This window comes from Marmota monax, unplaced genomic scaffold (genome assembly GCF_021218885.2).
Source record: "Marmota monax isolate L192 unplaced genomic scaffold, Marmota_monax_Labrador192_F-V1.1 WCK01_AAM20220418_F8-fsc00008, whole genome shotgun sequence".
Taxonomy (NCBI): domain Eukaryota; kingdom Metazoa; phylum Chordata; class Mammalia; order Rodentia; family Sciuridae; genus Marmota; species Marmota monax.
The window spans coordinates 21,503,586-21,510,185 of record NW_026694432.1 but is presented as its reverse complement, the minus strand read 5'-3'; the positions used below and the strand labels follow the sequence as shown (position 1 = coordinate 21,510,185).

The 6,600-nt window shown below is 55.6% G+C and overlaps 1 long non-coding RNA gene across 1 annotated transcript; it reads right to left on the bottom strand.

Annotated features, from left to right (window-relative positions):
- Positions 1-466: 466 nt before the first annotated feature.
- LOC124109813 (uncharacterized) lies at positions 467-5,036 on the bottom strand. The gene is made up of 3 exons (XR_006857103.2): positions 4,525-5,036; positions 4,047-4,192; positions 467-1,386 (listed from the first exon to the last, which is right to left on the bottom strand). It is a non-coding gene; the product is annotated as an uncharacterized LOC124109813 (long non-coding RNA).
- Between the last annotated feature and the right edge of the window lie 1,564 nt (positions 5,037-6,600).

Sequence of the window (6,600 nt, the reverse complement as noted above, 5' to 3'; positions counted from 1 at the left end):
GGTCACTCCGAGTGTCGTGGTCACTTTCCTTTCAAATATAAACCCCGAGGCTGGCCCCCATCTACTTCCTCCAGCCACCCCCACTGGCCTCCAGTTACCACCCCGTTAGGCCTTTAAACTATTAATCCATCTAATGGCTCAGTCCACTGGTTTGGTCCGCGCTCTCAGGATCCAAACGTTTGCCCCAGAACATTCTCGCAGACTCTCGGGAGCTTTTGGTGACATCTCACATCTATACTGTCACAGCGGGTCTGAAGGGGAGTGGGGCAGGGAGGGGAAATGGGTGGATGCCAAGAAAACCAAATCGGCCATGATGAGGTCCCCCCTCCCGCCCCCGGCCCCTCCGCTGCAAACCCACGTCCTCCCGCCGGCGCTCCCTGCCTGGCCGGGGCCCCCCCCCATTCCTTCTTAGCCTGCTCACCCCAAATCCATGACTGACCCTCGTTCACCTCCTCAGATGTTTGTCTCAAAACACGGGTGCCCACTGCCCACCCAACGCCCTCTGGAACGTCCCTGTCCTTCCCCATCTCTACCTGGCCATCACCCATCTCTCCAGCCACCGGGGCTCCCACCCATGTGTCCCACCACTCATTCCACATGTCAGAGTCCCACCTGTTAGAGTCTCGGCTACTGATTCTTCTTGTTTTCCTAAACCAAAAACCATAGCTATGACCTCGGTCATTGATTTCTGATTCGGAGGCTCATTACCTTTCACCAGACCCAGTCCCTGAGTTGCCCCCTGGGTCGTGTCTAAACGGAACCTCGGAGAATCACCTTGCTGTCCCCCTCCCCCTCCCCCGGGTTCTCCACACCACGGGCCTTGTTTTCCCTTGGTCTTACCAGGGAGGAGTCCTAGATTTTCTTTTCTTTCTTTCTTTTTCTCTTTTTTGGTCCTGGGGATTGAACCAGGGGCACCTTCCCACTGAGCCCCAGCGCCAGCTGTTTTTACTTTTATTTAGAGACGGTCTCACTAAGTTGCCCAGGGCCTCGCTAACTTGCTGAGGATTGAACACACTTGAACTTGTGATCCTCCTGCCTCAGCCTCCCCAAAGTCCTAGGTTTTCAGAGCTGAAGGGGATGGCAGAGACCACCGAGGCCAAGGCTTGCTTTCTGGATGGGAAAACCAAGGTCCAGAGCTGGCAAAACGCTCCACCAAGGACCCAGGCTGAGGCCTGGTCACAGTGTCTGCGCACTTTTCCAAATCCTCCAGTTCCCTCAACTACTCACGGACTTCTGAACTGGCAGGGCCTCGAGTGTCCTCAGATGTCACCTGATTCAGCCGTGGTCCACTCAAGATGGGCCCAGCAGGGGTGGGAGGGCCGTGCCGGCATCCCTGGCCGACCAGAGGACAGGACCATGGACGGGTCTTTTGAACCAAGGGTCCTGCTGCCAAGAGAAAATAAATGAGTTAGACCTTTGTTCTCAGGCAGCATCTGGTTGTGCGCACAGTACAGCAGGTCGGAGGAGGAGTTTCCTGCCCGAGGCCACGCAGCGAGGAAGTGGCAGGACTGGGCCGCTGCTCCAGGTCCCCTGGTCTCGTTCCCTTTGCTGAGCATCAGCTGGATTCCAAGGGGCCTGGGCTCTGGTGGCCAGGGAGGAGGGGCCCCCAATCCTCTGTCCCAGGGATTCCCAGACCTAGTTTAGAGAGGGCCAGAGAGCCCACTTACTGTTTATGAACTGAGGCGAAATTGCACTTTTTTAATCAAATTTTTAATCATATGTGATCCCCTGGGTTCCTAGGCTCCCCTCCCTGGTCCCCGGCTGCGGAGGGAAGGCAGGCAGGGGGACCATTATGCCCCAGTCCCTGCCTTAGAATGGCTCCCCGTCCTCAGCAGCTGTCTGTCTGTCCTACAAAAGTCTGTCTGCTTAAGTCAGAGAACCAGATTTGCCACTGAAAAGAATGTCCCCTGACCCCAGACTGTATCCCGGCCCCCGCTCCAGAAGACAGGGGCTCCCCACCTCCCGACACAGGGCCCCGGGGCTCCTGTAGCTCGGCTGTGGGACACTCAGACCACTGATGTGTTCTAGAGCATGGCCAGCGCCTGGCCCAGCGTGCAGCCTCGCCTGGGCCCTTCCCCCTGCACTTCCCATCATTCTGAGTTTGGGAGGCTTGCCCACAGGTTTTGATGTGGTGTTTATTTTCAGGGCAGCTTCATGCCCTGCCCTGGCCTTTAAACACAGGTGAACTTAAAGAACAAGGCGTGAGGAACAGGCTCTGGGGTCAGTCACAAGGATTCGAATCCCAGAGGTACTGCTCACTGTGTGCTCTTGAGCAGATCACTTAACCTCTCTGGCCCCCAGCTTCCTCGTCTGTAGAATGGAGATGTAAAATAATGACAAACGGCCAGGTGGCCAGATGTGACGGCACGTGCCTGTAATCCTAGTGATTTAGGAGACTGAGGCAGGGGGATCGCAAGATCAAGGCCAGCCTGGGCAACTTGGTGAGACTCTATCTCAAAGTTAAAAAAAAAAAAGTCAGGGCTGGGCTTACAGCTCAGTGATAGAGCACTTACCTCACACGCGTGAGGCATTGGGTTCAATCCTCAGCACCACATAAAAATAAATAAAATAAAGTAAAGATATTGTGTCCATCTCTTAAAACAACAAAATAGGTGGTAGGGATGTAGCTCAGTGGTAGAGTGCCCCAGGATTCAATCCTCAGGACGAAAAAGAAAAAAGAAAAAGAGAAAGGTCAGAAAAGATACTCTGCTGGGATCCTAAAGAAGAGGGTAAGAGGGAAGGTAGAGATTGCAGGAGGGGGAACAGCATGTGCAAAGGCCCTGTAGCAGCCACAGGAAGCAGAACAATTACTAGGGGAAAGAAGGCCCGGGATTGTGGGCTATTGCAGTTGGGCTTGCTCAGCATCTTTCATAAGTGCCTTCCTGATAGGACCCAAAACCCAGACCTTTCTGAAGCCAGGGTACAGACGTGACTCAGGTCCTGCTGTAGTTTGGATGCTGAGTGTCCCCCAGTGGTCTGCGTTAACGACTTGGCTGCTGGGACATGGTGGAGCCCTGAGGAGGGGGACCTGGCGGGAGGGCTTTGGGCCACCAGGGTTGTGGGACCCAGTCTCTTCCTCTTCTGCTTTCTTGCTTCCTGGCCATGATGAGTGGCTCTGCTCGGCCACGGGCTCCCACCATGCGACATGGTCTCCCCTCAGGTGAAATGCTAGAAGTTTCTGCCCCTCACTTACCGCACGCTCACTCTCGAGACACTCTCAGATTCCAGTTGCCCTGAGAGGACGCGGCACATGGAGAAGCCACAGGTGGGTGCTGCAGCATGTGCCCGGTGGACTCCGGCAAAGGCCAGCCTCTGCACTGAGCACCAGGAGAGGGCGCCACATGGGACGGTGCCACCAGCCCCCAGATGCCTGTAGCCCCCGAAGCCCCACACAGCTGAGCCCAGCCCCCTGTCCATCAACCACCAGAGGTGGTCAAACACTAGTTCCCAGGCATGATCCAGAGAGATGGACCAGCCGGGAGATCACGGCTGACCAGAAGCCGAGCAGGGGTGGGAAGGGGGGGATGGGGGGACCAGGCGGCTCAGCGATATTAGGAGAGAAGCTCTTAGGGGCGATGGCGGGGGCTGCAGGCTCTCTGTGTGAGCTCCGTCTGGCTACTTCCTCCTGCTCTCTGCCTGGTACCTCCGTAGAGTCACGCGGCAGGGTAAGAGCGAGGGCACCCGTGTCAGATGTGGGCACCATCTACCCGCTGTGTCACCTTGGGCAACTCACCTAACTTCTCTGTGCCTCGGTTTTTCTCTTCATCAAGTAAGGACATTGAGAAGCTTGAGAGTAATCACCTCAGGGGCTTAGGGAGCCCTGCCTGGGGCTCAACAGGGCTGCAATCAATATTTGTTGAGTGAATGGATGGGAACAGGTTGGAATGCACAGGAATCCAGCTTGTTTTCTCCCCTTGTCTGCAGACTGGCTCTGTAGAGGGGCAGGTTTCCCTTCTTGGATGCCGATTGACGACTCAGGCAGGTCTCCGAGTTTCTGGTCCCTCTTGGTTAAAGTAAGCAGTCTCATTTTGGTAATTAAAACTCACCTGACGTAACTAGAGTGTCCACTCTGGCCTGGGGAGACACAGCGTTCTGATTTCCCTCCTAACTCAGAACTGAGACAAATGCCTCTTCCAATGAGTGTTTAACACAGGCCAGACCCCGGGTGCGGGACGGTCAGCCGCAGGCAGAGCTGTCAAACATAAGGAAACCCAGTTAAATCTGAATATTGGTTAAATAATGAGAAATCTGTGAGTGTATGTGTGTCTCCAAACATTGCATGGAGCTTACTTTAGAGACAAAGTTATCTGATGCTTATCTGAAATTCAAATTTAACTGGTCGTCTTGTCCAGTATTTTTATTTGTTATATCTGGCCACCCTCAGGGCAGAGGACATGACCCCAAAATAATTCGGCCCTTGTCCCCTAGGGACACTTGCATCTGCTGAAGGCATTTGACTCCAGGGGGGCCAATAGTACCGGGACACCCCTCTCCCTGTTCTCCCTCTGGGACAGTGGACATTACCCGTAGGGGGAGCTACCCCCTGCCCAGGAGACGCCGGTCCAGTGGCCTAGCCTTCCACCATCGGAGCTCTGCCCTTTGACCCTTGGAAGCTTGCTTCTTCTCGACAGTTGAGAGGTGCCAGCCGCAGCCCTTGACGTGACAGAGGTGGGGAGCAGGAGTTCCTGAGGGCGGGTGCCGGGTGCCGTGGAGAGCCACGGGGGATCCGGCTGGCCAGGACTCGGCACTTCCCCCAGCGCGGGCGAGGAGGAGCCAGCCTGGAGCAGGGCTGGAGGGGCAGCGGCTACCTGGGCGGGGAAAGGGAAGCTCGGGGAGCCAGGCTGGGAGGTGGCCGGGGAGGTGGCAGGGGCGGCTGGGGCGAGGCTGCGGGGAGGCCTCTGTCCGCTCAGAGCCGTCCCCATGTGGGGGTCAGAGCCGATGTTCTGAGCAGCCTCCAGACCCCGGCCCGGGGCCTGGCACGTGTCTCCAGCTCGCCACGCCAGGCCACGTCCTGGACAGACCTGCTTCCGCTGACTCCTGAGTCCATCCCCTTCCCTCCCCGACACTGGGGCCAATGGAGTGCCCGGTGCAGGGCAGGAGCCGAGCAGGCCACGCAGGCCCACCTCTGTCCCAGACCCCGAAGCAGGAAGGGGGCACACAGCCAGGAAGGGCGCGAAGGGAAGGCGCGTCTGCCTTTGGCGTCTCCTTGCCTTGGCTCTTCCTCTCTTTTTCCAGAACTGGGGACTGAGCGCAGAGACACCCCACCACGGAGCTACCTCCCGGCCCTTGTTATTGTGTATTTTCAGACAGGGTCTTGCTAAGTGGCCCAGGCTGGCCTCGAACTTGTGATCCTCCTGCCTCAGCCTCCCCAGTCACTGGCGTTACAGACGTGCACCACCCCGTCCTCACCCTGGTCCATGAAGATGACCGCTGAGCCTCTTGTGGGGTCCGTGGCGAGACGTCGGGGTATTTCCAGCTTTCCTCATTGGTATTTTAGGGGTGCAGCCCATCGGTCTGCTCTTCTGTCTTCCAAATGTCTGTTCTCTCCTCTTCTGTGCCAATTAGTCTTGTGGTTTTGTGTATCAAAAATAACCCCTCTGCCTTCGTGTTTGTGGGGTGTCAGGAGGGGAGCAGAGCTTATGTGCTCAGTCCATCTTATTTAACCAGAATTCACAGTCGGACGCCAAGAGGCCGAGGACCTGGTAAATAGTGTTGAAAACTGGACCCCACCTGCAGAAGGACGGAATCGGACTCTTATCGCGACCCAAGTCAACAGAAAACGACCCGAAACTATGAAACCACTAGGGGAAAAGAGGGACGCTCCGTGACATGGGCACGGGCAGAGATTTATCTTTTTGGATATGACCTTGAAAACCCAGGCATGAAAGAAAAACAAGAGATAAATGGAATTCCATGAGATCCAAAGGCTTCTGCAGAGCCAAGAAAACCACCCACAGAGGAGAGAGAACCCGTGGAACGAGAGAAAACGACGAGGAGACCAACGTTCACATTGGATAGGGGTCAGTCTCCAAAATACACGAGGAACTCGGCTTGGCGGCAAGAAAACAAAGACCCAATTAAAACACGGCAGAAGACCTGGGTGAGCATTTGTCAGGAGAAGACCTGAAAACCCACAGACAGGACAAGAGGCTGACCACTGGTCATCAGAACTGCAAGTGAGAACCACCGTGAGATGCCACCTCGTGAGTCTTAGAAGGACCATCAGTCAGCAGGTGCAGACTCCACCACACAGTAGTCACCGTGGGGGCTGGTGGGGGTCTAAATCAGCACTGTGGCCATTATGTAAAACAGCAGGGAGCCCCCCCCCCCGCCCCAAAGCAAAAACCGGAGGAGCTCAGGAGCTCTGCTGTACTGCAAGGTCACTTTTGTTAGTAGCAATGTGTTGTGTACTTGAAAACTGCAAAGAGAACAGAGTGCGCGCACACACACACACACACACGAGGTGACACATACAGCCTGACTTAACCATTTAGCCATTTTGATATATGCATCTGATGCGTCCATCAGGACTTCATGCTGGACATCGGACATCTGCGCATGTATTTTTTTTCTGGTCCAATCTCAAAAATAAATACCAAG